This window comes from Lissotriton helveticus, chromosome 1_1 (genome assembly GCF_964261635.1).
Source record: "Lissotriton helveticus chromosome 1_1, aLisHel1.1, whole genome shotgun sequence".
Classification (NCBI taxonomy): Eukaryota; Metazoa; Chordata; class Amphibia; order Caudata; family Salamandridae; genus Lissotriton; species Lissotriton helveticus.
Genome location: NC_136057.1, coordinates 98,776,835 through 98,799,754, shown reverse-complemented (window position 1 = coordinate 98,799,754; position 22,920 = coordinate 98,776,835). Strand labels below are relative to the sequence as shown.

Sequence of the window (22,920 nt, the reverse complement as noted above, 5' to 3'; positions counted from 1 at the left end):
CTTCCATCCACCACAGACGCCGTTACTGTTCGAAGACTTGATGGTCGCCTCCCTGTGCTTTGAAATAGTGTACAACTATATGGGAACTCCCCCATCCCCCAACCCTGTATCCCCACAACCACCCCCTCGCCCCCCTTGCTGCCGGGTCCGTAACAAAACCAAGGATAAAAGGTATAAGGATCCGGGTCTCGTATCCCCTATGGTGAGTCGCCCTGAGTTCTTTCCTCCAGAGCCGGAACCTCCTTCCGCTCCATGAGCTCTGACTCCAGGTTGCCCTGAGTCAATGGATGGTCCTGTCCCACCAATTTTTGGAACATCACCCCCCAAGCCAGCAGGACATCAGTTAGTTTGGCATCCCTCTTAGTGTTGCGCATGTGTCCTTCCTCAGCCATTGCCCATTCCCGGAGGTCTGCCCTCCATTTCAACAACATCGGGCCCTGTGGGGACAACCAGTGGATTGCAATACGACGCTGGGCCGTGACCAGGCCCAACATCAGGAATCGCCTGCTTACTTTTCGTTTGGGATCTCGGGGGATCAAGCTCAGGAGGCAAGCATGCGGGACCATGTCCACTATCCACCCCGTCACCTTCGTCAGAACCTCCAAAACTAAACCCCTGTATGACTGGAGCACGGGACTCGCCCAAACCATGTGTATAAAATCCGCCTGTGCACCACGACACTTGGGGCAGTGAGAGTCTCTGTCACTATCAATGGGGTGAAGCCGTTTGGGGGAGAGGTACGCCATGTGTACGATATTCTACTGGATTTGCTTAAAGCGGTTGCTCACTGACACCTTCCTCAAACTTTCATGTATTTTTTCCTACTCCCGGGTGGTAATCTCCTGCGGACACGCCTGCTGCCATTTGTCTTTCACCGCCAGGGGCCGCAACTTCTTGTCCTCCCGCAGTGCCCTGTATAAGTGAGTAACAAACTTACGGCCCCCCGCCATTGGCAACATTGAAACCAGAGTGTGGATGTGCTCTGGGGCCTCTGGAAACAACGACCAGAGCTTTCCCGCCATCACCTCTAGTTTAGCGTAGTGGAGGAATTGTCCCGGACCCAATTCAAAGGAGGACACTGCCTTCTGGTAGGTAATAAATCTACCGTCCGGGTAGAGGTCTGCCAACATCAGGCAGCCCCCCTCCTTCCACTTGTCCATGGACATGACCTGTTCAATTTGGCCAAAGGGTGGCAGTAACCAAAGAACCATGTCGGGGGCGAACGGTCTAACACGGATCAAGCGCCGTAGTACTCGGTCCCATATCGAGGCCATCAATTGCACCAGCAGAGGGTCCAGGTCTCGTCGTCCTACCCACCGCCAGAGCAGCGCACCCAACTGTCAATTTCCATATGTTCCAGCCATCAGGGACCTCTCCCAGGAGGGGTCCGTATCCAGCCATGCGATCGCGTGTTGTAATTGTGATGCAAAATAATAAAGTTCCAGGTCCGGGACTTCCAGACCTCCAGCGCCCCATCTACGCTTTAGGACCTCCAGACTCACCCTGCACCGCTTCCTGTTCCACAATAGGAGAACCAATAAGGAATCCAGGTCCTGGAAGACCTGATGCGGCAGCTCATAAAAGGACCCTTGCGTTGTATACAGACAGCGCGGGAGGACCACCATTTTGATTAGGGCGATCTTCCCCATCAGGGAAAGTTTAAGGGTATTCCAAATTGTGATACTCCCTTTCAGACCCTGGATTATCCTACCCATATTGTGCTGAAAGAAGGTGTATGGGTCCCGTCCAATCCGATCCCGAGATAGCGAAGTGTATCTTCCACCCATGGGAGTCCCATCTCCGGGCGTTGAACCCCCTCCCAGTCGGACCCCTCTCCGATCGCGTAGAGCTGAGACTTTGTGCTATTCACCACAAGGCCGGAAGCCACCGCAAACTGCGACAGAGCGGCCAACAAGGTCGGCAACGACCGCGTAGGCTGCTTTAAATATATCCGCGCGTCGTCCGCATACAGGGACACCACGTGCTCCACCTCCACCACTCGAATGCCCTGACCATCTAGAACCTCGCAGAGATGAAAAGCCAGCGGCTCTATTGCCAGGGCAAATAGTAAGGGCGAGAGCCGGCACCCCTGATGCGTGTCCCTCGTTATGGGTATTGCATCGGATACATAACGTCTCATGCGGATCCTGGCCAATGGTCGGGTGTAAAGCAGTTGCACCCACTTTACAAACCCCTCCCCCAAACTCAGTTTCAAAAGCACCCTCCAGAGGTACGTCCATCGGATGGAGTCGAACGCTTGTTCGATATCAAGGAATACTAGTGTGTTCTGTTTGGCATGTCCCTCCAAGGCCTGCATGACATAGGCCAGATGACGAATGTTCCGTAACGTATTCCTGCCCGCAATAAAACCTGGTTGGTCCTCGTGGACCAGACGCCTAAGATAGGGGAGGAGCCTACTGGCCAACACCTGACTGATAATTTTCAAGTCCACGTTTAGCATAGATATGGACCTATACGATCCGGGCAGAAGCGGGTCTTTGCCCGGCTTGGGGATCATGACTATCGTTGCTGCCCGCATGGAGTCGGGGAGCGAGCCGCCGTCATCGGCCTCCGTTGCAATTTCCAAGAATTTCGGGACCAAAATCCCCTTAAACTCCTTATAGAGTTCAGCGGCTAAGCCGTCCATCCCTGGGGACTTCACCGTCTGCAGATGGGCTATTGCGGCTCGTATTTCCTCTTCCCTAAGGATCCATCCTAGGTCCTCCTGACTATCCTCGTCTACAAAGGGGAGCTGCACCCCCCCCCCCCAAGAAATACTTCTATGCCCTCAGGGTCCGCCGAAGACTGGGAACCACTTTCATAGCATCCCACTCAGTCGCAGTGGTGCTAGCGGAGCCCCAGTTCACCTCCAAATACCTCTCGAGCCCCTGTGAGATAGCGTCTTTAAAGGTAGGATCACACAAAGCCTCTTTTTTTGAGTCTCCAGAGCGGGATCTTGGGTCGTGGTCTGCCTCTCAAATACGTGAGCAGGAGCGGGGTGTGGTCCGACAAGTAGCGAGCCAGATATTGAACCTCTGCTGCATTAAACATTGCCGTTCCCTGGAGGAAGAAGTAGTCCAATTTACTATGGGTATTGGCAGCAGGCGTGTAGCATGAATACACCCGTTGGGCTGGGTGCCGATGCCTCCATACATCTAGTAAACCATAACTTTGAGGCATCTGGTTCATTGCCTCCCTCATCTTAGGTTTGGCATCCAATTTAGGGGGTGTAGGAAGGTGGCTACCTGACTATGGTTACCCCAGATTTTTTGCCTTGTGTTTAGCTGGTTTTTGACTTAGTTGACCTGGTTCCCTGCTAATCAGGGCCCCAGGCCATCTGCTCTCTCTGTAAAATGGATTCCATGTACCCTAGGTACATACCACAATTGGAAATTGACTCCTTGTCAGCCCCTGTATAATGCACTATAGGTGCCATGGGCATAGGGGCCACCAAGGCCTACCAGGGGCTGCAGCATATCTTTTGCCACCCCTGGCTGGTTCTTAAATTGACACAACTGGCTGATCCCTCAGCTGGGGTAAGGTGGTGTAATCACCCCTTACTTAGATATAGTATACCTATATCTAAACCTATATCTGGACACATATAAACCTGTGAGCCACTCCTATGGAAGGCCTCATCAATCCTGGAGGCAGAGTGCGTGGTTTAATGTGAGATGGAGCTCTAGCATGAGCTGAGCCTGTCTGCAGCTGTCGGGAACAACTCCCTAAGCTGTTTCAGGATAATGCCATACCATATACTCTTAAGTGCCTTATAATCCTCGCGGTTATATAGCAACTTTGGTTTGGCTTTATCAAAACATGTCGTGTAAGGTGTCATACGATTTGGAATACTATCCCCTCGCCAGTCCTGGCGACGGGGATAGCATTCCACCCCTCTAGAGGGGTAAGACATGTTACTTTACGTAAATGCGTTTAATTTCTAAAAGGACCTTAGATCCACAAAATGGATGCCTCTGCCACAGACAAGAGTCTGACCCCCTGAAGCTGACCGAAACTCAGCCAAATGGGGCCTGGACAAAGGGTTTCCTGTTGCAGGGAGGTGTTACCACCCCCCAGACAGGAGATAGTGGATTGTAGCAGGGAGGTTTGAAAGAAACCAGACACTGCTTGGGGCGCACAAGGCTGCCCCTTGCATAATCCGGCCAAACCGGTTCTGGGGCACTCCAGCCCTCGTGCCAGGGCGGCCTGGATCAAAGGAAGGGGGTTTATCCACCCACTTCCTGGGTCCCACCCATAGGAGGGGACCTAGCAGGTAATCCAGCCCCCAAAATTAGTATAAGACTGGGAGCAGTGCCAATGCACTTCAGATTACCCTGAAGAAACATAAGAACCGAAATTCTGGACCCTTCGACATCCTACTCGACGTAGAAGCCCAAAGAATCTCCCTTGTGGTCAAGGAGTGACCACCCTGTGCAAACAGGCACCATCCAGCCATCGACGTCTGCTTTGTTGCAGTTCCTGCCGGAACTCGAGCAACAGAGATCTACGAGATCAAGCTTGCCTGCCTTACAACAGCCCGATCCACAGTCCCTGCAGAGCTGAGACCCGTGGAGGCGACCGGAAGCGTGGGGCACGCCATCTTGGAAAGACCACGAGACGCTGACCGTGCAGCCCACGAGTGACCCTCGAAGCTGTACACCGGGGTTTGAGAAGCCCCCACCCTGAGCCACTCTTGCACCGAAGCTCACCCCTCTACACTCAACGAGTGCTGCGTGGGGCCCTTCTGCTACTTTTGGCTCAACGCGTTGGCCCGGTCACTTGCCAGCCGGCTAGTGGTCCCTGTGCCGACGAAACTACAAATACGACTTGCGATTCTGGTTGCTCCAGACTTGCACCAGCTCCCCTGAAAAGGAGCCCCCACTCTGACCCTCCTGGTTCGAGTGAGAAGCAATCTCCCGGTTCCGCGTGGATTGCTCTTGCCAAGTGTTGTTTGCTCCAAACTTGAAGCCGACTGCGCCGACGGTGAGAGCCCTCGTGGGACAGATCGTGACCTGCTCCGGGACATCACAGATGCCCCAGAGCCCACGTGACAGCGGAGAGAAGCTCCTCGACAACCACCTGATTGCGCCCGACATTGCCTGGTTCCGTCCTGGTTCCACCCTGGTCACTGCTGAGTGACCCAGACTCTGTCCCCTCTGCTTTCAGGTACTTTTCGACTTGAGTCCACCCTGGGACTCTACCGGACACTCCTCCTTCACACCGCCTGCAGCCCTTTCAGCTCCAAGCACCAAGAGCCTGCGTGACGAAACCCGACTCGACTTCGACCCTGTGCACCTGCTTCCTGTGGGTGAGGTAACTTAGGTCGGAATCAACCTCAGTGACGTCTAGTATCTATGATATCTGTGATTCCTGATTTCTTTTTCCTGAGCCTACTTGTTGATCTTTGGTGCGAACATAGGCTACTTTTAGATTAAAACGTGATATTCATTGATTATAAGGTCTTCTATTTCAGAGAGCGTGAGTGTTGTTAATAGGCGGTTCCAAAAAATGATAGCTGGAAAGGGGAGGTGATGTTAAAAGATCTCCCTGCCTCAAGATAGTGGGCAGGGCTCGCTATGTCCGGCGGCAGCGGGGTAGTCCGTCTGGCGATGTGGTTGATCGGAGCAAGACTGAGTTTCGGTCAGCTGCAGGGGTCCAGACTCTTGTCTGTGGCAGTGGCATCCATTTTGTGGATCTAAGGTCTTTGTAGAAATTAACCGCATTTAAGTAAAACAACATGTCCTACCCCTCTAGAGGGGTGGAATGCTATCCCCGTCGCCAAAACTGGCGAGGGGATAGTATTCCAAATCGTATGACACCTTACACGACATGTTTTGATAAAGCCAAACCAAAGTTGCTATGTAACTGCGAGGATTATAAGGCACTTAAGAGTATATGGTATGGCATTATCCTGAAACAGCTTAGGGAGTTGTTCCCGACAGCTGCAGACAGGCTCAGCTCATGCTAGAGCTCCATCTCACATAAAACCACGCACTCTGCCTCCAGGATTGATGAGGCCTTCCATAGGAGTGGCTCACAGGTTTATATGTGTCCAGGTATAGGTTTAGATATAGGTATACTATATCTAAGCAAGGGGTGATTACACCACCTTACCCCAGCTGAGTGATCAGCCAGTTGTGTCAATTTAAGAACCAGCCAGGGGTGGCAAAAGATATGCTGCAGCCCCTGGTAGGCCTTGGTGGCCCCTATGCCCTGGGCACCTATAGTGCATTATACAGGGGCTGACAAGGAGTCCATTTCCAATTGTGGTATGTACCTAGGGTACATGGAATCCATTTTACAGAGAGAGCAGATGGCCTGGGGCCCTGATTAGCAGGGAACCAGGTCAACTAAGTCAAACAAAACAGCTAAACACAGGCAAAAATTCGGGGTAACCATAGTCAGGTAGTTTATGCAAAGTTAAAGGCTGGTTTGGATATGGAGTATTGAAGTGAGGCTCTACTAATTTAGGGCTTAGCTTCCTCCAATTATCTTCCACCATGTGTGCCTTTCTTTCTTTAACTGAGTTGCACTGTGCTCTCAGGGTCAACCTCTGGCTACCTAAAGCTGGAGGCTGGGTCCCTCTGGTTGGCTTGCTGGAGGGACAGTTCAGGTTTGGGCCCTTTGGGTCCCAGGTTTGGCTGTGCCCAACAGAATCCATCTGTGGGAGGTCCCTAACTGTTTTTAAGGGGGCTCCCTCAGGAGTTTTTAAAGTTTTCACCTCACTAGGGCTACTAGTTTTGGTGCCCCTAATCTGTTGATGGGGGTGCTTTATTTGACAGGGGGCCCTCTGGGTCTCACTGTCCTTCTTGTCCTCTGCAGCCCTGGGCTGGCTAAGGCAAGGTAGAGAGGGGCAGGTTACCTGCTCCAGACTGGGTCCCACCTGAGAAGGGTCCACTGACATCAGAGGTTCTGTCAGGCTAGGCCCAACCACCTCTGGGGCAGTTCCTTCATCAGGGGTAAGATCAGTTCCCTGAGGAGGCTGATCCTGTCCTAAAGTCTGGTGAGGGGGAGATTTCTCTTCCTCCTCCATGCTCTCAGTTTGTGTGGAGTTATCCATCATTTCAGGCTTCACAACACACATATCAGTTTGAGTTTGGGCTGTGGCCATCACAGCCCCACCAACCTTTTCAGGAGGAGACTCAGTTTGGGTTTCTGCTGTTATCATAACAGCTTTGCTATTCTGTTCAGGAAGAGCTTTTGCTAAAGATGGGGCAGAGAGTTTCTCAGCCCTACCAACCTTTTCAGGAAGGACATCTTGGATGGGGGCGGTAGCCATTACAGCCCCACTAACCTTTCCATTGGAATTTACCATTCTAGAATGGATTTCCTGTTCAACCTCAGCCCAGGCTGAGATTTCCAAATCATTACCAAGTAGGCAGTCTACAGGCAAGTTTGATGACACTGCCACTCTCTTTGGGCCAATGACACCTCCCCAGGTGAGACTTACTACTGCCATGGGATGATTTGTTTTGATGCCATCAATGTTTGTCACCTGGTATGTGGCACCGGGTAAAAGTTGTTTAGAGGGGACTATACAGTCAGCCACCATGGTGATGCTAGCTCCTGTGTCTCTAAAAGCTTCAACTTTCAAACCATTGATGATGGGTTCTTGTCTATACTTGCTCAAAGTATTTGGGCAATCAGAGAAGTTGGCAAACCCCCTGCCAGTCTCATAAACAAGATCATTTGGGGAGGGGGACCTGGATAGGCCAGGGTCCTCCTGTGCTCCAAAAGTAAACCCACCCAGATTCCTGGGTGTGCTCCCACTTCCTGGGGGATTACTGCTGACAGTAACAGGAGGTGTTGGAGCTGGCTTTGGAGGTATATTTTCTTTATTGTTATTCTTGGGACAACAGTTGTCTGTTTTGTAATGCCCAACCTGTTTACAGGCATAACAATAAGGCTTTTTCTCAGTTGAAGAAGGGTCTTGGGACCCACCCCCATCCTTGGAGTTTTGGGGCCCTGGGGAAGTCTTTTCTTTATTTTTATCCCCACCCTTATCTTGAGGCTTGGTAGACTCCTTCTTCTGGTTACTGTCCTGATTCTTAGGCCTAATCCTGGTTCTGACCCATTTGTCTGCCTTCTTTCCCAATTCTTGGAGAGAGGTCAGATCAGAGTCCACCAGGTGCTGGTGTAAGAGCTGGTTCTGACAATTACTTAGGATCTGCTCCCTCATAATCAAATTATACAATCCTGTAAAGTCATGTACTTTGCTGCCATGTAGCCAACCCTCCAGAGCCTTAGTTGCACAATCAACAAAATCAGTCCAGTCCTGAGTCTGTGTCTTCTGGGTGTCTCTGAACTTCAACCTGTACTGTTCAGTGGTTAAGCCAAACCCATCTATCAGAACACTCTTCAGGACTTTGTAATTGTTTGCATCCTCATGTCTAACAGTGAGGAGCTTATCTCTCCCTTTCTCTGAAAAGGAGTACCATAAGATTGCTGCCCACTGTTCCTCAGGAACCTGCTGTACCATGCAGGCTCTCTCAAGAGCAGTTATCCACTTGTGGATGTCATCCCCTTCCTTGTAGGGGGGCACAATCTTTGTCAGGTTTCTACTATCATAGGACCTGGGTTTCTCTTTAGGAATATTGCTGCCACCAGTGGCATCTAAGCCACACAATGTTGGCTCTCTTGCCAAGGCAAGTCTAGCTTGAGCCAAGGCTACCTCCTCCCTCTCTATTTGGAGTTTGACAGCCCTCATTCTGGCCCTATGCTCTAGCTTTTGAGAAGCAGTCATGCCTCTCTGAGATTCTCTTGAGGCACTAGAAATATGAGAGTCCCCTGAGGGAGATCTCACTCTTCTGTTGCCTGGGAGAATGCTATAGGATCTGGGGAGGTGCTGGCCCTCTCCATTCCCTAGTAGGCTTAAGTTGGCCTGGCTAAGCCTGGCAACTTGGACCTGGCTACCCCTCTGATCCTGATCTTCTGGGTCCTCTACTTCTGAGTCCTCCTCCTCCTCTTCTTCTTCCTCTTCCTCCTGAGGGGGATCAGTTACAGGGGGGTTCACTCCATCTCCTGACTCTAGGGAAGCTTCCTTCGCCCTTTCTAAGTCATCCTGTTCTAGGATGTCTATCAGGATTTGGCAGGTGGGACTTCTGCCCCTTTTTAACCCTCTTGAAATGCACAAGGCAACCAAGTCTTTTCGGGTTAACTTGTCATAGCTGGAAGTTGCCTTGGTAAGGTCAACTGTCACAGGAGCAGACCCTGAGGCTTTTCCTGTGTCAGACATGACTGCTAGTGAGGTGTAAGTGGTGCACTTACCTACACTAAGTGTTTTCCTACTGTACCTTGCTAGTGAGTTGTAGTCAGGGTGTGCTAATCCCTTTAATCTACAACTACTAAGTTCAGTAGAACTTAATATGCTAAGCTTTTGATTTATATGTACCTAGAGGTACTTGATGTGATCTTTCAATTTGATACAAAGATTGCAATGGTAAAACAACAGCAAGCTCAAATCCGCACCGCTGCTCACCAATGTGAGAAGTTGGCCTGATAGGTGATGTTTCCAATTCTGGAACCACCTGTTATCAGACCAAACAATCCCTTATGGTGTCTGGTTGTAAGTCAACCTTATTAGACAAGCTATCCTAGGGGTAGCATGGACTAAGCAGCCTAAAGGCTTAACTTAAGAGGTCGTGTTAAGCGAGCTGTTTTACCACATACAATCCTGTAATATCAAATGAAAGGACACCACACAAGTATATATTATAAAAATATATGTATTTCTTACTAAAAACAATCCCCAGTATTCTTTATGAATAAAGGGGCACAAGCGTTAAATCAAAAGCACTGTTTAAACATACAAGTTGCACAATTATGGATGAGGGCAGGGGGCCACTCAAACCATATACTAAACAAGTGGTATAAGAGATGCCACTCGAGCAGTGGTTAGGCCTAGGGCCTAGGGAATCGCTGGGAGCAGTCGGGACAAGCAATGCTGAAGTCGGGAACGGCCCTCGGGATTCGGGAGCAGTGCGGAAAGCGCACGCCAGCACCAATGTTAACCAATGGTGCGTAAAAAGTGTAAAGTTAGAGTTTAAGGACACTTCCGCTGAACCTAGAGGAACAAAACTTAAGACACAGACCCTAGAGATGTGTACCAGTGTGGGAACACCGGCGGAGCAAAGTTACCTCACCCACAGGAAGCGGGTGCACAGGGTCGAAGTGGCGTCGGGTTTTGACACGCAGGCTCTTGGTGCTTGAAGCTGAAAGGGTTGCAGGCGGGTTGAAAGTGAAGTGTCCGGTGGAGTCCAAGGGTGGACTCAAGTCGAAGGGTACCTGAAAGCAGAGGGGACAGAGTCTGGGTCACTCAGCAGTGACCAGGGTGGAACCAGGGCGGAACCAGGCAATGTCGGGCGCAATCAGGTGGTCGTCGAGGAGCTTCTCTCCGCTGTCACGTGGGCTCTGGGGCATCTGCGACGTCCAGGAGCAGGTCACGATCTGTCCCACGCAGGCTCTCGCCGTCGGCGCTGTCGGCTTCAAGATTGGAGCAAACAACACTTGGCAAAAGCAATCCACGCGGAACCGGGAGATTGCCTTTCACTCGAACCAGGAAGGTCAGAGTGGGAGCTCGTTTTCAGGGGAGCTGGTGTGGATCTGGAGCAACCAGATTCACAAGTCGTCTTTGTAGTTTCGTCGGCACAGGGACCACTAGCCAGCTGGCAAGTGACCGGGCCAACGTGTTGAGCCAAATGGAGCAGAAGGGCCCCACGCAGCACTCGTCGAGTGTGGAGGGCTGAACTTCGTTTCAAGAGTGGCTCAGGGTGGGGGCTTCTCAAACCCCAGTGCACAGCTTCGAGGGTCACTCGTGGGCTGCACGGTCAGCGTCTCGTGGTCAATTCAAGATGGCGTGCCCCACGCTTCCGGTCGCCTCCACGGGTCTCAGCTCTGCAGGGACTGTGGATCGGGCTGTTGGAAGGCAGGCAAGCTTGATCTCGTCGATCTTTGTCGCTCGAGTTCCAGCGGGAACTGCAACAAAGTAGACGTCGAGGGCTGGATGGTGCCTGCTGGTGCAGGGTGGTCACTCCTTGACCACAAGGGAGATACTTCGGGCTTCCACGTTGAGTAGGAGGTCCAAGGGTCCAGAGTTTCGTTTCTTATGTTTCTTCCAGGAAATCTGAAGTGCATTGGCACTGCTCCCACTCTTATTCGAATCTGGGGGGCGTGATTACCTGCTAGGTCCCCCCCTATGGGTGGGACCCAGGAAGTGGGTGGATACACCCCCTTCCTTTGATCCAGGCCACCCTGGCACGAGGGCTGGAGTGCCCCAGAACAGGTTTGGCCGGATTATGCAAGGGGCAGCCTTGTGCGCCCCAAGCAGTGTCTGGTTTCTTTCAAACCTCCCTGCTACAATCCACTATCTCCTGTCTGGAGGGCGGTGACACCCTCCTGTGACAGGAAACCCTTTGTCCAGGCCCCATTTGGCTGAGTTTCGGTCAGCTGCAGGGGTCCAGACTCTTGTCTGTGGCAGAGGCATCCATTTTGTGGATCTAAGGTCTTTGTAGAAATTAACCGCATTTAAGTAAAACAACATGTCCTACCCCTCTAGAGGGGTGGAATGCTATCCCTGTCGCCAGAACTGGCGAGGGGATAGTATTCCAAATCGTATGACACCTTACACGACATGTTTTGATAAAGCCAAACCAAAGTTGCTATGTAACCGCGAGGATTATAAGGCACTTAAGAGTATATGGTATGGCATTATCCTGAAACAGCTTAGGGAGTTGTTCCCGACAGCTGCAGACAGGCTCAGCTCATGCTAGAGCTCCATCTCACATAAAACAATGCACTCTGCCTCCAGGATTGATGAGGCCTTCCATAGGAGTGGCTCACAGGTTTATATGTGTCCAGGTATAGGTTTAGATATAGGTATACTATATCTAAGCAAGGGGTGATTACACCACCTTACCCCAGCTGAGTGATCAGCCAGTTGTGTCAATTTAAGAACCAGCCAGGGGTGGCAAAAGATATGCTGCAGCCCCTGGTAGGCCTTGGTGGCCCCTATGCCCTGGGCACCTATAGTGCATTATACAGGGGCTGACAAGGAGTCCATTTCCAATTGTGGTATGTACCTAGGGTACATGGACTCCATTTTACAGAGAGAGCAGATGGCCTGGGGCCCTGATTAGCAGGGAACCAGGTCAACTAAGTAAAAAAAAACAGCTAAACACAGGCAAAAATTCGGGGTAACCATAGTCAGGTAGCCACCTTCCTACATTCCCACACTGGTACACACCTCTAGGGTCTGTGTCCTGAGTTTTGTTCCTCTAGGTTCAGCGGAAGTGTCCTTAAACTCTAACTTTGTAACTTTTACGCACCATTGGTTAACATTGGTGCATGCGTGCGCTTTCTGCACTGCACCCGAATCCCGCGGGCTTGTCCCGACTTCAGCACTGCTTGTCCTGACTGCTCCCAGCGATTCCCTAGGCCCTAGGCCTAACCACTGTTCGATTGGTATCTCTTATACCACTTGTTTAGTATATGGTCTGAGTGGCCCCTCGCCCTCATCCATATTTGTGCAACTTTTGTATGTTATACTGTGCTTTTGATTTAACGCTTGTGCCCCTTTATTCATAAAGAATACTGGGGATTGTTTTAGTAATAAATACATATATTTTTATAATATATACTTGTGTGGTGTCCTTTCATTTGGTATTACAGGATTGTATGTGGTAAAACAGCTCGCTTAACACGACCTCTTAAGTTAAGCCTTTAGGCTGCTTAGTCCATGCTACCCCTAGGATAGCTTGTCTAACAAGGTTGACTTACAACCAGACACCATAAGGGATTGTTTGGTCTGATATCAGGTGGTTCCAGAATTGGAAACATCACCTATCAGGCCAACTTCTCACATTGGTGAGCAGCGGTGCGGATTTGAGCTTGCTGTTGTTTTACCATTGCAATCTTTTTATCAAATTGAAAGATCACATCAAGTACCTCTAGGTACATATAAATCAAAAGCTTAGCATATTTAAGTTCTACTGAACTTAGTAGTTGTAGGTTGAAGGGATTAGCACACCCTGACTACAACTCACTAGCCAGGTACAGTAGGCAAACACTTAGTGTAGGTAGGTGCATCACTTACACCACACTAGAGTCATGGCTGACGCAGGTAAGGCCTCAGGGTCTGCACCTGTGACAGTTGACCTTACCAAGGCAGCTTCCAGCTATGACAAATTAACCAGAAAGGACTTGATTGCCTTGTGCATATCAAGAGGGTTAAAAAGGGGCAGAAGTCCCACCAGTCCTATCCTGATAGCCATTCTAGAGCAGGATGACTTAGAGAAGGGAAATGCAGCTCCCTTAGAATCAGGAGATGGAGTGAACCCCCCCTGTAACTGACATCACTCCAGAGGAGGAAGAAGAAGAGGAAGAAGAGGAGGAGGATGGTTCAGACATAGAAGATCCTGAAGATCAGGAACTAGGGGTTAACCAAGGTAAAGTTGCCAGGCTTAGCCAGGCCAACTTAGACCTACTGGGGAATGGAGAGGGCCAGCACCTCCCCAGATCCCACCAGAGCATTTTCCCAGGCAACAGAAGAATGAGATCTCCCTCAGAGGACTCTCATGTTTCTAGTGCCTCAAGAGAATCTCAGAGAGGCATGACTGCTTCTCAAAAGCTAGAGCATAAGGCCAGGATGAGAGCTGTCAAACTCCAGATAGAGAGGGAGGAGGTAGCCCTAGCCCAAGCTAGACTTGCCTTGGCAAGAGAGCAGAAATTGTGTGGCTTAGATGCCACTGGTGGCAGCAATATTCCTAAAGAGAAACCCAGGTCCTATGATAGTAGAAACCTGACAAAGATTGTGCCCCCCTACAAGGAAGGGGATGACATCCACAAGTGGATAACTGCTCTTGAGAGAGCCTGCATGGTACAGCAGGTTCCTGAGGAACAGTGGGCAGCAATCTTATGGTACTCCTTTTCAGAGAAAGGGAGAGATAAGCTCCTCACTGTTAGACATGAGGATGCAAACAATTACAAAGTCCTGAGGAGTGTCCTAATAGATGGGTTTGGCTTAACCACTGAACAGTACAGGTTGAAGTTCAGAGACACCCAGAAGACACAGACACAGGACTGGACTGATTTTGTGGATTGTGCTACTAAGGCTCTGGAGGGTTGGCTACATGGCAGCAAAGTACATGACTTTACAGGATTGTATAATTTGATTATGAGGGAGCAGATCCTAAGTAATTGTCAGAACCAGCTCTTACACCAGCACCTGGTGGACTCTGATCTGACCTCTCCCCAAGAATTGGGAAAGAAGGCAGACAAGTGGGTCAGAACCAGGATTAGGCCTAAGAATCAGGACAGTAACCAGAAGAAGGAGTCTACCAAGCCTCAAGATAAGGGTGGGGATAAAAATAAAGAAAAGACTTCCCCAGGGCCCCAAAACTCCAAGAATGGGGGTGGGTCCCAAGACACTTCTTCAACTGAGAAAAAGCCCTATTGCCATGTCTGTAAGCAGGTTGGGCATTACAAAACAGACAACTGTTGTCCCAAGAATGGCACTAAAGAGAATATACCTCCAAAGCCAGCTCCAGCCCCTCCTGTTACTGTCAGCAGTATTCCCCCAGGAAGTGGGAGCACACCCAGGAAGCTGGGTGGGTTTACTTTTGGAGCCCAGGAGTACCCTGGCCTATCCAGGTCCCCATCCCCAAAAAATCTTGTTTATGAGACTTGCATGGGGTTTGCCAACTTCTCTGATTGCCCAAATACTTTGAGCAAATATAGACAAGAACCCATCATCAATGGTTTGAGAGTTGAGGCTTTTAGAGACACAGGGGCTAGCATCACCATGGTGGCTGATTGTATAGTCCCCTCTAAGCAACTTTTACCTGGTGCCACATACCAGGTAACAAACAGTGATGGCATCCAAACAAATCATCCCATGGCAGTAGTAAGTCTCAGCTGGGGAGGTGTCACTGGCCCAAAGAGAGTGGCAGTGTCATCAAACTTGCCTGTGGACTGTCTACTTGGTAATGATTTGGAAATCTCAGCCTGGGCTGAGGTTGAACAGGAAACCCATTCTAGAATGGTAAATTCCAATGGAAAGGTTAGTGGGGCTGTAATGGCTACAGCCCCAATTCAAGATGTCCTTCCTGGAAAGGTTGGTAGGGCTGAGAAACTCTCTGCCCCATCTTTAGCAAAAGCTCTTCCTGAACAGAATAGCCAAGCTGTTATGATAACAGCAGAAACCCAAACTGAGTCTCCTCCTGAAAAGGTTGGTGGGGCTGTGATGGCCACAGCCCAAACTCAAACTGATATGTGTGTTGTGAAGCCTGAAATGATGGATAACTCCACACAAACTGAGAGCACAGAGGAGGACGAGAAATCTCCCCCTCACCAGACTTTAGGAAAGGATCAGCCTCCTCAGGGAACTGATCTTACCCCTGATGAAGGAACTGCCCCAGAGGTGGTTAGGCCTAGCCTGACAGAGCCTCTGATGTCAGTGGACCCTTCTCAGGTGGGACCCAGTCTGGAGCAGGTAACCTGCCCCTCTCTACCTTGCCTTACTCAGCCCAGGGCTGCAGAGGACAAGAAGGACAGTGAGACCCAGAGGGCCCCCTGTCAAATAAATTGTTAATAGGGGGGGTTTTACCCATTAGAAGGTACGGGGACCTGGGTAGTTAAGTCAATAAAGAGAGGGGGTCCCAGTAGCCATGGAACGTAAAAACACACAAATGTAAAATAATCAAGGACACATACATTGAAACCACATTGTTTACTTCACAATGGGAATGCTTAACGAATATGCAAGGATAAATACATACAATAATAGAACACTCGTTTCGGTGGTGCCCCAAGGAGGGAGGGGGGATAGGACGGTGTAGTGAAAGTGAGGAATTGGTGAGGAACGAAGTGGCGATTCAATAGTGACAGTAAAATCAACAATTGTCAATCGTTTGACAAAGTTACACACTATGTACAGAGAATTAAAGACACAAAATGTTCATGAACAAATTCGACAAAGTCATCCTCCAGGTTATCCAATAAATGTAGACAGTGGGGATTGGAGATGACACACGGAAAATCAATGTCGACGTTTCGACCCTCAGAGATGCAGATATCAATGGTTATCTTGCTGGGGGGTCTTCATCAGGACTGGGGGACACATAACCTAGTAAATGTATAGAGATATATATACATTATGAATACGGGATAAAACTCCCTGTATATAGTTCAAACACGGAAGCACATTACAATAGAGTTTGGATGCCGTAAATGAATTAGAAACCCATACGTTAGGTTGGGACACATTGATTACTACGTTATATTGGGGTGTCAGTTGCATTATTCACTGATCATGAGCACGTGGTAACGAGCTGAATCCAAAATGGTGGAAGGAAAACGGGGTGGCACTAGGCTGGTGTACACCGGTATGGTTCTGGTAAGTAAAATACCAGATCAGGAGAAATCCAGAAAGGGCTGCCTCAGACTATACATATAATTCGGACGTCAAAGGTATAAGTGGGACTGACTAACCACAATAGTGGTGTCAGCAGGACCGAATTAATTACACAAAAAGCCCGCAGAGGAGAATCCAAAGGTGGAATACATCCCTAACCCGCATGCCGGGCAAAGGTGGATGGTGGTGGTTAGAGCGACTCACCGTTAGTGCACCAACCGTGGTGAGGTGGTGCCGGATAGAGCTAGGAGTTGAGGATGTCTTCAAGGTGCAATTCTAACTGTAAATGAGGTAGAAGTGTGTTAGGGACCATAGCGCGAAAAATAATAGCACCATGAACAGGGCAGAGGAGAGGACTTACCCCGCTGTCGTACGTGAGACGAATCCGACAGGGTTAAAAGGATGAGGCAGTCAGGTAACTCAACAGTAGCTGTCTAGAGGAAAACAGACATACATTGCATAAGGGGTTGATATATGACCCTTCGACATCCTACTCGACGTAGAAGCCCGAAGAATCTCCCTTGTGGTCAAGGAGTGACCACCCTGTGCAAACAGGCACCATCCAGCCATCGACGTCTGCTTTGTTGCAGTTCCCGCCGGAACTCGAGTGACAGAGATCGACGAGATCAAGCTTGCCTGCCTTCCAACAGCCCGATCCACAGTCCCTGCAGAGCTGAGACCCGTGGAGGCGACCGGAAGCGTGGGGCATGCCATCTTGGAAAGACCACGAGACGCTGACCGTGCAGCCCACGAGTGACCCTCGAAGCTGTACACCGGGGTTTGAGAAGCCCCCACCCTGAGCTTCTCTTGCACCGAAGCTCACCCCTCTACACTCACCGAGTGCTGCGTGGGGCCCTGCTGCTACTTTTGGCTCAACGCGTTGGCCCGGTCACTTGCCAGCCGGCTAGTGGTCCCTGTGCCGACGAAACTACGAATACGACTTGCAATTCTGGTTGCTCCAGACTTGCACCAGCTCCCCTGAAAAGGAGCCCCCACTCTGACCCTCCTGGTTCGAGTGAGAAGCAATCTCCCGGTTCCGCGTGGATTGCTCTTGCCAAGTGTTGTTTGCTCCAAACTTGAAGCCGACTGCGCCGACGGTGAGAGCCCTCGTGGGACAGATCGTAACCTGCTCCGGGACGTCGCAGATGCCCCAGAGCCCACGTGACAGCGGAGAGAAGCTCCTCGACAACCACCTGATTGCGCCCGACATTGCCTGGTTCCGTCCTGGTTCCACCCTGGTCACTGCTGAGTGACCCAGACTCTGTCCCCTCTGCTTTCAGGTACTTTTCGACTTGAGTCCACCCTGGGACTCCACCGGACACTTCTCCTTCACACCGCCTGCAGCCCTTTCAGCTCCAAGCACCAAGAGCCTGCGTGACGAAACCCGACTCGACTTCGACCCTGTGCACCCGCTTCCTGTGGGTGAGGTAACTTTGCAACGCCGGTGTTCCCACACTGGTACACACCTCTAGGGTCTGTGTCCTGAGTTTTGTTCCTCTAGGTTCAGCGGAAGTGTCCTTAAACTCTAACTTTGTAACTTTTACGCACCATTGGCTAACATTGGTGCATGCGTGCGCTTTCTGCACTGCACCCGAATCCCGCGGGCTTGTCCCGACTTCAGCACTGCTTGTCCTGACTGCTCCCAGCGATTCCCTAGGCCCTAGGCCTAACCACTGTTCGATTGGTATCTCTTATACCACTTGTTTAGTATATGGTCTGAGTGGCCCCTCGCCCTCATCCATATTTGTGCAACTTTTGTATGTTATACTGTGCTTTTGATTTAACGCTTGTGCCCCTTTATTCATAAAGAATACTGGGGATTGTTTTAGTAATAAATACATACATTTTTATAATATATACTTGTGTGGTGTCCTTTCATTTGGTATTACAGGATTGTATGTGGTAAAACAGCTCGCTTAACACGACCTCTTAAGTTAAGCCTTTAGGCTGCTTAGTCCATGCTACCCCTAGTATAGCTTGTCTAACAAGGTTGACTTACAACCAGACACCATAAGGGATTGTTTGGTCTGATATCAGGTGGTTCCAGAATTGGAAACATCACCTATCAGGCCAACTTCTCACAGGGGGAATCTGTCAAGCCTTCCATTGAGAGCACAGTTAAAGTCCCCTGCGTCAAGGAGCTCTGTGTCCGGGTCCAGATCAAGCCGCCCCAGCACCCGACCCAGAAACTCCCCATCGTCACTGTTCGGGACATAAACATTCACTAAACAGACACTGCAACCATCTAACAACCCTGCTACTATCACAAACCTGCCCTCTGGGTCGAATATAGTGTGAAAGGCCTTAAAAGGGACTCCCGGTGCCACCCATATCAGTGCATCCCTGGTGAAACCGGAGGAAGATGTGGCGAAAAATTGTCCCCGCCACCTACGCTGGACATACTTAAGACAGTCCCCCACAAAGGTGCGTCTCCTGTAGGAATGCAATGCTGACCCCATAGCGCCGGAGGTAGGTGGCTACCCTGATTCGTTTAATCGTATTATTAAGCCCCCTAACATTTCAAGTCACCAATTTGTATGTATCACCTGCCATATGTCAGAAGTCCATGAAATCGCAGCCCCCAGCTCACATTCATATGACCCCCATCACAGGACCACGTGACCCCACAAAGAGGAGAGGGGTTGGCCTAACGGCTAAGGCGCTCGACCTCGGACCTGGGGAACTTGGTTCGAGCCTCGGTAACGACGCCAAAAACCCCCTGTGATTCTGGGCAAATCACTTAATCTCCCCGTGCCTAAAATGAAAGTGTGTCCTCATGTAACTGGTGCTATGTAAAGCGCTCTGATAACTGATTCGGTTCGGTTCTAGTTCGCGCTATATAAAACTCTGCAAAAAAACCAAAAACAAAGGGACAACCTGTTCGTCCCCTAGCAAGGTTACTATTCGGCCCGGCAGCATCCCCCCAGAACCAAAACTGAGATCCCCAACTCCCCCACCCGCAGGCGGTAATACTGCATCTCCTAGTCCAAACCTGGTCAGAAGATTCCGAACTCCGCCCTAAAGCACCACCCTCAACTTGTGCTCAATGAATAGAAGAACAAAAAGAAGAACACAAGAATATTATGTGTAGTAGTTCAGAGAAGTCTCCCTCCCCTCACTTCAATATTCAGTTGACTGACTGGTACCGCGCAGCCCTGCCCGACCAATGGTCTAGCCGGCCGCCTCAGCACTCTACAGCCGGTCCGACAATTCAATACTCGGCACCCTCCTATAGCCACTATTAAAGAAACACCCCCCGGTCTCCAGCCCCCCTTCTTCGCCTGCCCCCCCCCCCCCACGTCCCAGAGAACAACCCCCTCCACAGGTCATTTGTCATTGTGACCGTCCTGACTCCATCAGAAGCGGTCGCTCCCACGCTCCCTGGCCTCCTTGTGGTATCGTTACTGACTTTGTTTGCATTGCTCTGTGCCCTTTAAACTCGGTGCCTCTCATAGCGCTCATAGCGCTCTATTTGCCCATTAGCGCCGCCTGATTTCAAAGCGCTTCAGTGCCTCTTATGCTGCCTTGACTTATTTGCGCTGTGTGGGGAAATTGTGCATTTACTCTTTTGCTCTGCTGGTCCCGTGGCGCTCGCATTGCCTGTTACCTAATATTCTCTGTGCCTGATTGTTGCCGGTGCGTTACCTCACTCTGTGCCCCAGCCTCACTCGGCTTTGCTTTGCTTCCATTTTGTTTGTTGTGCCTTCGGAGCCCGTCCTCCCCACCCCGCTCACGCCTCCCAGCTGCCCCTCCCACGCCCCTCCCCTTCATCTATCCACATATGAGAGATGTCTTTGCGCGCAGCGGTCACGCCCCATGCGCGCCGAAGGTGCGCCAAAGGTAAGCCCGTCTACGCCCGTCCGCGCCTGGACCGCGCCCAGCGCCAGACCCCCTGGCCTCCGCAACCTGCCCTCCCCCCGCACAACGTATGCCGCCACCACCCTCCTAGCCCTCACCCCCTGACGCACCCCACAATGTTGCGTAGCTGCCCCAGGACACACCCACGGACCCTTCGCCTGCCACTCCTGCAAGTTCGCCTGCATCAGGTCCCTCACCAAAGCCACTAACCCCAAACACAGCTCCGACTCTAACCACCTGAAGTGCATCTTGCTGAACACCCGCTCGGTCCACAGACACGCCACTGAACTCTGGGACCTACTCGACACTGCTTCACCGGACATCGCCTTCCTTACTGAAACCTGGATGAACGCATCATCAGCACCCGACATCGCCATAGCCATCCCGGACACTTACAAAATCATCCGAAAAGACCGCACCAACCAAACAGGAGGAGGCATTGCCATCGTCCATAAGAACACCATCAGAATCACGACCAGCTCCGACGATAACCTTGCAACCGCCTAACACCTCCACTTCCAGATCCACACCGACCCCAGGACCACACTTAGAGGCACCCTCATCTACAGGCCACCAGGAACCCGCAATCAATTCAGCGAAGACATCACTGACTTCATCAGCCCACATGCCCTCGCCTCCGGGAACTACATTCTACTGGGAGACCTCAACTTCCATCTGGAAAAGATAAACGACAGCAACACCACCACCCTTCTGGACAACATGGCCAATCTCGGACTCAAACAACTTGTTGACACCCCCACTTATGTAGCCGGACATACGCTCGACTCTGTCTTCACCTCCTGCAAACACATCTCCTTCGATCACACCACAGCTCTCCATTTGACGGACCACAGCTGTGTTCACTTCAGCTACAAAACTACCACGATCCACAAACCCCCACAACCTATTCCTCGTAGAAACTGGAACAAAATCACCACCGACCAACTCCTCACATCGCTCAACCAAAACCCTCCCGCCCTCTCATCGGACCCAAACGAAGCTGCCACCAAACTCAAACAATGGATCACTCACAGCGTTGACGAATTAGCACCCTTGAAAAACAACCAGATCAAACAAGGCAGCAAAAAGGCCCCCTGGTTCAACGATGACCTTAAAAAATCCAAGAAACTATGCCGTACTCTCGAAAAAACATGGAGAAAAAACCCAACCACTGACAACCTGACCACCTTCAAGGCAGCCACCCGCAAGCACCACCAATTGATCCGAACCACCAAGAAATCAGCATTCAAGGATCGACTCGACAACAACGCCCATAACAGCAAGGAACTATTCAACATCGTCAAAGAATTTAACAACCCCACCGCAGCCTCAAACGACATCACTCCCTCCCAAGACCTCTGCGATTCGTTATCCTCCTTCTTCTACAACAAAATCGCCGACATACACAACATCTTTGAGAACACTTCCAAAGAACAGTCCACTCCACCCACCTCCGAACCTAAACCGCCCTTTAACAACCTTAACGCCTGGAACCCAATCACCACTGAAGACACCATCCGCCTAATGAACTCCATCCATTCTGGCTCGCCAACCGACCCCTGTCCCCACCACATTTTCAACAAAGCAGACTCTATCATCGCACCCCATCTCCGTGATGTCATCAACTGCTCCTTCAACTCCGCTACCTTCCCAGAAAGCTGGAAACACGCCGAACTCAATGCCCTCCTGAAGAAACCCACAGCAGACCCCTCTGGACTTAAGAACTACCGCCCCATCTCCCTCCTCCCATTCCCTGCCAAAGTCACAGAGAAAGCCGTCAATAGCCAGCTCGCCGCCTTCCTTGAATCCAACAACTCCCTCGACTCCTCTCAATCTGGCTTTCGAGCCAAACACAGCACCGAAACCGCCCTCGTTGCAGCGACAGACGACATCCGAACACTACTGGACAACGGAGAAACAGTTGCCCTCATCCTACTCGACCTCTCCGCCGCCTTCGACACAGTCTGTCATAGCACCCTCATACAACGCCTCAGTAACATTGGCATACAAGGAAAAGCCTTGGACTGGATCATCTCGTTCCTCGCCGGAAGAACCCAGAGAGTCCGACTTCCCCCATTCAAATCATTCAGAGGCCACCGAAGTCATCTGCGGAGTACCACAAGGTTCATCACTCAGTCCCACCCTCTTCAATGTTTACATGAGTCCACTCGCATCCATCGCGCGACAACACAACCTTAATATCATCTCTTACGCTGACGACACCCAGCTGATCCTTTCCCTCAACAAAGACCCTAACACCGCCAAAACCAACCTTCACGAAGGCACGAAAGAAGTAGCCGAATGGATGAAAAACAGCCGCCTAAAACTTAACTCAGACAAAACAGAAGTCCTCATCCTAGGACCATCTCTCTCTGCCTGGGACGACTCATGGTGGCCATCGGCCCTGGGAACAGCACCCATACCCACAGACCACGCACGTAACCTAGGCTTCATCCTAGACTCCTCACTCTCGATGACCAGACAAGTCAACGCCGTCTCATCCTCTTGCTACAACGTACTTCGTATGCTCAAAAAAATCTTCTGTTGGATCCCCTCCGAGACTAGAAAGACTGTCACCCACGCACTGGTCACTAGCTGGCTGGATTATGGAAACACCCTCTACGCCGGAATCACAGCCAAATTACAGAAAAAAC

At 50.7% G+C, this 22,920-nt stretch overlaps 1 protein-coding gene across 1 annotated transcript in view; it reads left to right on the top strand.

The window, feature by feature from the left end:
- LOC144757632 (uncharacterized) overlaps nt 1–22,920 on the top strand; it is a 118,625-nt gene that overhangs the window by 52,630 nt on the left and 43,075 nt on the right. The gene's annotated exons all lie outside the window — the stretch shown is intronic.